The sequence below is a fragment of the Hylobates moloch genome, unplaced genomic scaffold (genome assembly GCF_009828535.3).
Source record: "Hylobates moloch isolate HMO894 unplaced genomic scaffold, HMol_V3 SCAFFOLD_1, whole genome shotgun sequence".
Classification (NCBI taxonomy): domain Eukaryota; kingdom Metazoa; phylum Chordata; class Mammalia; order Primates; family Hylobatidae; genus Hylobates; species Hylobates moloch.
The window spans coordinates 189,016,559-189,026,858 of record NW_026652276.1 but is presented as its reverse complement, the minus strand read 5'-3'; the positions used below and the strand labels follow the sequence as shown (position 1 = coordinate 189,026,858).

The window sequence follows — 10,300 nt, the reverse complement described above, 5'->3', positions numbered from 1 at the left end:
AAGAATATGAAAGTCATGCCTAACTGCTTAACCAGCTGTATTCAGGAGAGCTTGCTCATGGGTAGACAATGACTAGGGATCTCAGCTCTCTACTGTGTTTAGCCAAGCTCAGTCTGACTTCCATAGCACGTGGACAAAGGAAGAAGAGAGGGCAAATCTAGAGGTCTAGATTTACTCCTCTGCATCTAGTTACTCCAAAAAAAAGCGAATCCTTCCATCAGGCAATTTTTTACATCTTTAGGCCCATAGCTAACGTCACGGATTTCAAGAGAGATGGAAGAATGAAAACAATGATCTCTGCACTTCAGGCACCTTCCTTTCGGAGCATCTGGAGGACTAGGTGACTTCATACCCAACAATTAGAGATCTAGGACTAAGCCCTGTGGTGGTCTATAGACTATAGTTACAAAGACTGATGCCACTGTGGGCTGAAATAGAGGAATCCTAGAAGAGGACCCTGGAAAATGAATGAAATTTGGAAAGGAAATAGATGGGAAGAGGGTAGAGTGGACAGAATAATGCCCCCCACCAAGATGTGCATAGCCTAATTAATCCCTGGAACCTGTGAATATATGACATGGCAATAATGACTTTAAAATGTGATTAAGAATATAGAGACAGGGATATCCTGGATAATCCTAGTGGGCACAATAAAGTCACAGTGGTCCCCGTAAAAGGAAGGCAGGAGAATCCACCTTAGTAACAAGAGACATGACAATGGAAGCAAGAGGTTTGTGTGACACAAGGAAGGAGCCACAAAAGCTTCTGGAAGCTGAAAAAGGCAAGGGAATGGATTCTTCCCTCAGAGCCTCCAGAAGGAACCAGACCTGCCAACCCTTGGCTTTAGCTTAGTGAGACTGATTCCAAACTTCTGACCTTCTTAACTGTAAGATAATAAATTCGTGTTGTTTTCAGCCACCAAGTTTGCAGTAATTTTGTTACAGCAGCAAGAGGGAACTAATACAAGAGGAAACATTTAGTTTGGAAAAGCAGAAAGTTCAACAAACTCAAATGGCAATGGCTTCTAAGTGATAACAAACCCCCAATCCCAGTATTGGGGTTAGGAAGAAGAAAGATGGGTGCAAGGGCTTCCATAACAAAGTATCATGAACTGAGTGGTTTAAATGATAGAACTTTCCCAGCGTGGTGGCTCACGCCTGTAATCCCAGCACTTTGGGAGGCTGAGGCAGGTGGATCACCTGAGGTCAGGAGTTCGAGACCAGCCTGGCCAATGTGGCAAAACCCTGTATTTACTAAAAATACAAAAAAAATTAGCTGGGCCTTGTGGCGCGCGCTAGTAGTCCCAGCTACTTGAGAGGCTGAGGCAGAAGAATTGCTTGAACCCAGGTGGTGGAGGTTACAGTGAGTCGAGATCATGCCACTGCACTCCAGCCTGGGCAACAGAGAAAGACTGTCTCTATAAAAAAAAAAAAAAAAAAAGAAAGAATTTTATCTTCTCACAGTTCTGGAGGCTAGAAGTCCAAGATCAAGGTGCCAGCAGGGCCATGCTTCCTCTGAAGGCGCCGGGAAAAGAGCTGTTCCAGGCCTCTCTCCTAGCTTCTGGTTCCTGAGCTTGTGGCAACAGAACTCCAGCCTTCACATGGTGTTTTTCTTATGTGCACGTCTCTGTATTTCCAAATTTCCCTTTTTGTATGTGACAGGGGATACCAGTCATATTGGATTAGGGGCCCACCCTACTCCAGTATGACCTCATCTTAACTTTAATTACATCTACAATGACCCCATTCTTAAATAAGTTCACACTCTGAGGTACTAGGAATTAGGACTTCCGCACATGAATTCAGAGGGAGGGGTACAGTACACAGTTCAACCCGTAACATGTGGGAAATGGAAATGTGATCTTATCAATGCCAATACCTCCTGTAGCTTCTATAATATGCCACATGTGGGAGGGTTGCAAAGGAAACAGAAAGAAGGTCACTGCCTTTGAGGAACTGACATTTGTGCTTAGGCCTATGGTAGGCGGAGGAGGTATAAGACTCCACATGATTTCAGGTCTGGGACAAGGGAATTCCTAGGTCATCCAAGTGATGACAAATCCTGTAGCAGGACAAGGTGGAGAAGCACACCTGAAGACTGAGGAAGAGAATCAACAGATTCAGAAAAGAACTGACGCCAGTTTGGGGAGCACTTATAATCGTACAATGTTTAGTTCTGTAAGAGTGCTTAGAGTTTTCTGAAAATCTTGTTCCTAATCATATTTTCATTCTCTAAGCTATTTTAATCACCTAAATCCTGTACTGATTACTGAATGTGACGTGACTCCTTGGCTTTCCTCACCAATGATACCTTCTGGAAGTGAAAATTTGGAGCAGCACAAAGAGCTGCCTGAGAAAGCAGAACTGGCCTCTGGAGAGGTGCTTGGGTCAAACACACTGAGTGATACAGGAAGCCACAAGAGCAAGGTGAAAGTTTCTTGACATGACAAGAAGGGCAAAGCAGAAAACCCAAAGAATTAATGGAGATGGAAAGACAAGCAGAAGTGACTCTGAAACCCACGGATAAGTAAGCAGGTGAGAAACAATGAGAAAGCTACTGCCAGAAGCTGTGCAACCGATCTCTGCCCAAGTTGGACACTGGTTGGAACTGGGCAGTCTCCTTAAGACGTTTTAAACACGTCCTCTCATCCAGGGACATTCCACCTTCTCAGAGCACAGCCACTCTTGCCAAGCCCCAGCAAGCTTATCTTCACTGCCTCTACCCGCACACTTCCTTGCTGTATCATTTCATTTCTGGGGATTAAGATTAATACCGATTTCTGTCATCTTATCTTAAAAATAAAGTTGATAGCTAGCCAGTTGTTAAATACTTGTTCAGAATACCATGCTATGCAAATGCCCTTGTTACCCAGTACAGGATAAGAAGCATTTATTCAACAAATTTTAAGTGCAAATTATGTGCCAGTCACTATATTAGGCATTGGGGATGGAAGGGTAAATAAGACAACACCCATGTCCTTGAAGGCTTTTCAGACTAGGTGTGGAGGTATAAGGAGAGAGTCAGCCACACAGCAGGGATGGCAACGGCCAGAGTAGACACACACACGGGGGATTATATGCATCAGGAAGGGGAAACGCAGCCCAGAATGGAGGAGTAGGGAAAATGACCCGGAGGTGACGCTGAGACTCTAGCAGCATGAAGTAGATCATTGCTTAACAAACTTTTTCTGTAAAGTGTCAGCTAGTGGAAGTTTTTGGCTTTGCAGGTGGTATGGTCTCTCACAACTACTCAACTCTGCCATTGTAGCATAAACAAGGCAGCTGTAGACAATATATAGATAATCAATTGGACTGTTCTAATTAAACTTTGTGAGTGCAAGAATTTGTATTTCATATCATTGTTATATGTCACAAAATACTATTTTTTAAAATTTTTATTAATATTTAAAATGTAAAAGCCGTTCTTAGTTTGCAAGCCCTATAAAAGCAGGCAGTGGCCAGCCTGGACCTGTGGGTTGTAGAGTGCTGATCCTTGATCTAGATAAAGTAGGCAAAACATTCCATGCAGGAGGAACCACATACAACACACAGGCACATTTTGGAATGCCAAGCAGATGTTAAGGGTTAATATTTTTTAAAGCCAAAATCATGACTCTTACACAAATATAAAGCAAACATATACCAAAGATTCTATTCAATCTGTTCATTAATGAGAGAAACAAGAGAATGTTTTAACCAGTTCAAAGGAGAAGTTTTTAAAAAACACACATGTATAGGCCATCAGAAATGCTGAAATCAATTGGCTGGTATCTGTATCTATCAATATCTATATGGCAATAATGAACTGCATCTCTACAGGACACAATTGGCATTTCCATGGACAAGAGTCGTTTGTACTACTATCAGTATTCTAAGAGTACAGAGTTGTAAAGTAGCTCAAACAGAAATAAACAGGAAAGATATACTACACAAGATACCAAGTAATATTTTTGTTCATTCCAAAGATTTTCACAATTTTTCCTGGCACAGTTCAGCGTGATGGAAGGGAAGGTCCCTGGGAGGATTGGTTCTGCCATTTGATACCTGAGACTGGCCCCCAACAACCTGATCTTTACTGCTCTACTTCCTCTGCTTTCTTGCTATTTCAATTCATCTCGGGGGAATTAAAAGAAATGCTGGTATCTGTGTGATGATAGGCAAGTTACTTAACTTCTTTGTGCCTCAGAATAATTTAGTATCTACCTCACAGGTTGATGAGAGGATTAAATTATTTAGTACAACTTATTCTCTTACAAAGCATTCCCATTTCCCTGGATTCACTGAAATCTTCAAGAGTGCTAGTGTGACTATGCCACAAAGCTACCACGCCAAACGACAAAAGAAACAATGGCGTCCACTGTGGGTGTTACAGTGAGGTGACCGTGGACTAATGTGTGGCTTTAGTTGAGTCATTTAACTTTCTAGATTTTCGTTTTTTCTCAAGGACAAAGAGAACTATAATTATCTCTAAAGTCCTAGCTGGGTCTCATACTCTAAGACTGGTTAATTTTTGCTTAGAAATGACACAGCTTTTGGCCGGGCGCGGTGGCTCACGCCTGTAATCCCAGCACTTTGAGAGGCCAAGGCAGGCGGATCACAGGGTCAGGAGATCAAGACCATTCTGGCTAACATGGCGAAACCTCGTCTCTACTAAAAATAAAAAGATTAGCCGGGCGTGGCGGGCGCCTATAGTCCCAGCTACTCCGGAGACTGAGGCAGGAGAATGGCGTGAACCTGGGAGGCGGAGCTTGCAGTGAGCCGAGATCGCGCCACTGCACTCCAGCCTGGGAGACAGAGCGAGACTCCATCTCAAAAAAAAAAGAAATGACACAGCTTTTACACATTTATCAACAACTGTAAAATTTGGTACATTTTAGCACTTTCCTATAAATGTTGAAATGTGTTTTTAGATTCTTATAGGGATTATAAGAACAATCAATGAACCTGAGTCTCCTCTCCTCCTCTCTCCTAAATGCCCTGTGAGCTCCATCTACCTCAGTCTCTGTAATTAGAGCACGCCAAGGCAGATTCTGAGGTGGAAGATGCCAGGATAACCTCAGGCCCAGGCCACTGCAGGCTGGATGGGTCTTCCTGTTAGGGGAAGAACTGGGAGAGTTGGTTATAAGAGAAGCCAAATGGTAAGTCCATTGGGGTTCTCTCCAGGTGCCAGTGAGCCCTCTGTCTGGGGTCACTCTGAGATAATACAAAGGGGGTTGACAAGGGTTCTGTCAGGGAAGGTTTTGCCACTTCCTCGCTGCCTGAGGGCGTTGTAGGCAGCCCACGCCCTCCGTCCTTTCAGAGCTTTGGCAGCGTGTGTCAGCTGCCTCAAGCACTGGGATCTTAGCTTCATTCAGGTTCACTGAATCTAATTAAAGGCTGATTAGCTGTTTCAAGCTCTTCTGTGACTGAGTAATCCTCCACACTTCCTGTCAGGACTTGCCAGCCTCGCTGTGCCCAGTGAAGACTCCTTAGCCCTCATGGAATCCCGACTGTGGGCAAGTCTCTTTAGGAACAGCCTCCTCAGCCCTGCAGTTAGGTGGGCCACCGCGGGGGAAAGACGGGCAAGGCCACAGCCAGAGAAGGCTCACCAAGCAGTTCTGGTTGAGATGAGGCTGCGCCAGGAATTTCTTCCCAGGCTGACTTCTGAGGAAATACCTCGTCCTAAGGAAGAGATGAAATATTCACCTCTCTCACACTTAACTTTAGTTCAACTGAAGGCATTAACATGTATACTTGCAACAAATGAATTCTGATAGGTCAATTGTACCTAATGGAATCTGTTGATTTTTAAGGTTCTGTGACTAAATAAATAGAGCTAAAGAAATAGAGACAAAAGAAAAATTACAGGCATATATAGACTAAAGAAAAGAAACAGAATGAGGAGGAGGGATCTGGAAAGATAGTTAACAAAACATTTGAGGCTTTCAAGGATTTTTACTTTCTTTTTCTTTTGAATTTTTATATTGTCTGATTTTGGGTAAATGAGTATATATTACTCTCCAGGAAAAGAAATAAAGCTATTTTCCTTTTGAAAAAAAAAAGATATCAAGACTTTAAGAAGAGCTATACTGAAAGACTGCTTCTGATTAACTGACAGACTGATCTTTTAATTGCATGGGAAAATTATTTTTCTTGAAAATATATCCTGCCTGACAGCTTCTAACTCTAAACCTAATCCTAAGAGGTAAATAGTTAAATCATTGAGATGAAAGCAGATATCCCAAGACATGGCATCAATTTACAGGAAAACAGCCTACGATAACCTATTCATGATTATTTAAAGGGAAATTTTTGGAATTTGAACCATGCAACTTGAATTTTCGTAATGAAACTGGAGACACATATAACGGGAAAAACCCTCAAGATATAATCAAATCACTCAAGAATGCAACAAGCTTTTAAAATTTACATATCTCAAAAGGCAAAAAAGACAATATGAAATTCCAATGTTTGAAATAAGTTTAAAAATTATACAAATTTTAATGCCTAGAGTTTATGCTTTGCACAATAATTTGAGTCTAAAGGGAAAATAGTATTGGTCTAATAAAACAGATCACAAACCCATCAATGGAACAAACTGAAAGTCCCTTAATTTCTCTCACACGCTTTGCTGAAGTATCTACCTAAAAACCAAATACTGCTCTTTGGTCTCCTACCACCTGGTACTTTGTGGCAGCTGTTAGCTTGTAAAAATAAATAAAACAAGTTAGTTTAGCAAATATTGACTGCAAGCTTCTTCTATATTTCATCCTAAAATGGAAAAGGCATGTTCCTGCCATCTTGGAGTTTGCTTTCTAGTACATCAGGAGTGAGCAGATGGACCTGACCTATAGGGAACAAAATTAAAAACAGTGGCATCGATGCAAAAATAGAGCAATAAATTAAAACACATATAACAGGTAAGAAGCTTTGAAAAATATCCTTGAAAAAGCTTCAAGGCCTGTAAGAGTGGTATTTGGTGAATGTTTGTTGAATCCATTTCCTGATTTGTAAATGTTGTGTAAAAATGAGCATCTCATTTTAGCTCAGTTCACAATCATTATTCTTCCATAAGGGTATTTTTCCATGAGCTTCTAGAAATCCTAAATGTTTTTTCAAGCAACCAATAAACTTACCCATTGAAACTGCACAGATTTGAAATGGAGATATTAATATACTGACAGGTGAATAAAATGTAAGCTTGCTGTAGGTTCATTTCTATACTATAAACCTTCCTCATAGGAGAATGAAATTTCAAACCACATGGATTCCAAAACCACTTAAACCTGCTGTTCCCACAATGGTTAGTTGTGCTTGCTGAATCACAAGGTAAACAGAAATCCACGAGCCATTTAAGATGATCTTGAGCCAGTTAGGACTGGCCAGAGCCTTGAGAACCCATCTGAAACTATTCCACCTGGTCCCCCTGAAAGCAGATTGGGATGGAGTCAGGGGTCTCACATTCCTGAGAAACAAGCCCATCTAATTCCGCACATTTTACAGCTGGTAAGTATCAAGGTGTCTGAAAATGACCGCTAAAACATGAACCAGAAAAAAATAAATAAAACAGGGAACAAAATGTCTGTGCATTATTCCTGGCTATTAAAATTGGTTTTAGAGAAAACAAAAAAAATTTGCTGTAAAACTGAGCTCTATTTCCCTCTGTTTATGTGTGTGTGTAGATGTGTGTGTGTAAGTGAAAACTTAAGTGACTTCACAAATCACCTTTTTGACAGGTGTTGGAATACCTCTTGTCTTTTTTTTACCTACTTTTAGGTGCCTCGGGGAGAATGTTTTCTATATAAACTGGCTCTAACTTTCAGGTGTGTCTTCACATGCCCTGTTTGCTACCTGCGCCTCTCCACAAAGACTCCCAAATCCTGGTAAGTCTTGCCTGCTCTCTCACTAGCAAATTGGCATTTTTATGGATTAAATGAAGGTATTAGAATTTAGGGGGTAAGTGGAGTTGGCATAAAGTAAGAAACGGAGCATATTAGCACATAAATTACTATTACTTTTACAGAATGATAATCCAATGACACTTAAATAAAGGTTATTGCAACATAAAACAATATCCAATGTGAAAATTGATGTTAGTGCATTGTGACAACAACTTGAGCCTTACTGTACCTTGAAGGGAGCTTCAAATAATGTAGTGTTGAAATGTACAATTGTGTTTTCAGCAAATGTTTGTTTTTGTTATGGTTATAAAACTTATGACAACCTATAAAAGTTTTAAATGCATTAGAACTACCCATATTTTCAAAATATTTTGTTAATGTTCTAGATATGTGTAAATATTGTTTTAAGAAAAGCATGTCTGCTATAACTAAAAGAAACCTAAACTTGGCCGGGCATGGTGGCTCATGCCTGTAATCCCAGCACTCTGGGAGGCCGAGGCAGGCGGATTGCTTGAGCTCAGGAGTTCGAGACCAGCCTGAGCGACATGGCGAAACCCCATCTCTACAAAAATTATACAGCCATAGTGGCACATGCCTGTAATCCCAGCTACTCAGGAGGTTGAGGTGGAAGGACTGCTTGAGCGTGGGAGGCTGAGGTTGCAGTGAATAAAGAATGTGCCACTGTACTATAGCCTGGGTGACAGAGCAAGACTCTGTCTCAAAAAAAAAATAGTAAACTTTATAGTTCTGTATTCTGCATTCCTCACTATGATGAAATTTAGGCAAAACAGTTGAAATATCTAATGAGTCCTGACACAACATGAAAAAAAGACAAAAGTTAAATATAAGATTTCTGAGAACTGTCACTTTAAATATAGACAATTATTTGTGCGCCAGAAAAAGTCTTAAGGACTAATATACATGTATTTATAATTATCTTCTGTGTTATAAATTACTGTACAATTTGCAGAAGAAAGGCGCTGTAGTAGAAACAGTGGAATGCACGTCTTTCCTGCAGAAAGGCTCTTATCAAACACGATGCACCTGTGGTTCTAGGAGCTGGGCAATTGGGCACCACATGGCCCTTTTCTCTTCAACTGTTTCATCCAAATTGTTTTGACAAAAAAGAGTAAACTCTTTGCAGCCTTCGAGTGAGAGCAGATGAGGCAAATATAAGTGAATGGTCAGTAAATTAAATCAATTATCAATGCCAGAAAGTTATTGTCAGTCTAATATATTTCACTGTTTATTGTAACACTTAATACATTTTAAGACCAGTGTCATCTAGTAGTATTCATTAAACAGTTACCAAAATGCACCCAGTGCCTTTGGAAATACGTTTATACACATCTCATCCAAAGGAGGGATAATGTTTTGTTTATTAGTCCCAGTCACTTTTACATATATTACTAAAACTCACTGATGAATTTAGCAAGAAAAAAGTGCCACGTAGCCCCTGAGAGGCTTTACAATGTCAGCTCTGGTAAACCAAACAGAAAAGCAGTACCAATTAAACTTATAGTTTGATGAAGGAAGGCATGCATAGGGTTACCACATTTTCTGAAATCGCGCTGTATGTGCAGCTGTGGGTTTTATAATGACTGGATAGGTGATTTCAGATAACAGAACTTCTAGAAGTTGCCAGATTCATTATAATACTTATCTAGTTTGGAGCTTAGCTCTCCTAAAATGGGAAATAGAAAATGGGGAGGAAGACTAGAGGTGAGTGATTTTGGGAAATAAGGGCTGAGATGATAAGGCCCATAGTTAAGGGCACTGAAGCCACTGAGAAAGTTTCTCAAGCTCAGCACTGTTGATATTTTAGCATGCTTAATTCTGTGTTGTAGGGCCCAGGACTGTCCCATGCATTGTAGAATATTTACTTAGCAGCATCCCTGGCCTCTACACACTCAGTGCCAGTAGCGTCTGTCATGCCAGAACCCTATTGACTTCAGTAGGGATGGCACCATGTTTGAGAGGCCAAAGAAGGGTCTTGGAGCCAGCGAACAAGACATAGGGTTTATTGAAGGGGACTTATATACAGGGCAGACCCATGGCTGTATGTAGGGCTGGACTGGAGCACCGCTCCTGCTTGTAAAAATCATGCAGTTCATACAGCATTTTCACTGAGCACCCTCCCTCTAACAACCTCCACCTGGCAACCTTTGTTTACAACAAAACAAAGGGCCTCCATCCCCTGTATCGGCTGTGTTCCACGCAATGGGCCAGGGGTTCAGATGTTCCTGATAGATAAGGAATGAATCTTCAGGTTGGCTACTCCCGGATTCCTTAGCTTGGAGCTCCAAACACACATTCCTTTTAGACCACAGGTCATTCTCAGGGTCTGCTTAAGTTATTTCTTTCAGGTGTGTCTGCCATACAGCATCTTCCTCTCATTATGACAGCCAAAAAATGTCGCAA

General features: G+C 41.0%; 1 protein-coding gene across 1 annotated transcript in view; it reads left to right on the top strand.

The window, feature by feature from the left end:
* Positions 1-5,056: 5,056 nt before the first annotated feature.
* The window catches only part of LAMB4 (laminin subunit beta 4), a 112,468-nt gene continuing 107,224 nt past the window's right edge, over positions 5,057-10,300 (top strand). The window contains exons 1-2 of the mRNA XM_032753495.2: positions 5,057-5,137; positions 7,755-7,861. The gene's annotated coding sequence lies outside the window, so the exon portion shown is untranslated. The remainder of the gene's footprint in view (positions 5,138-7,754; positions 7,862-10,300) is intronic.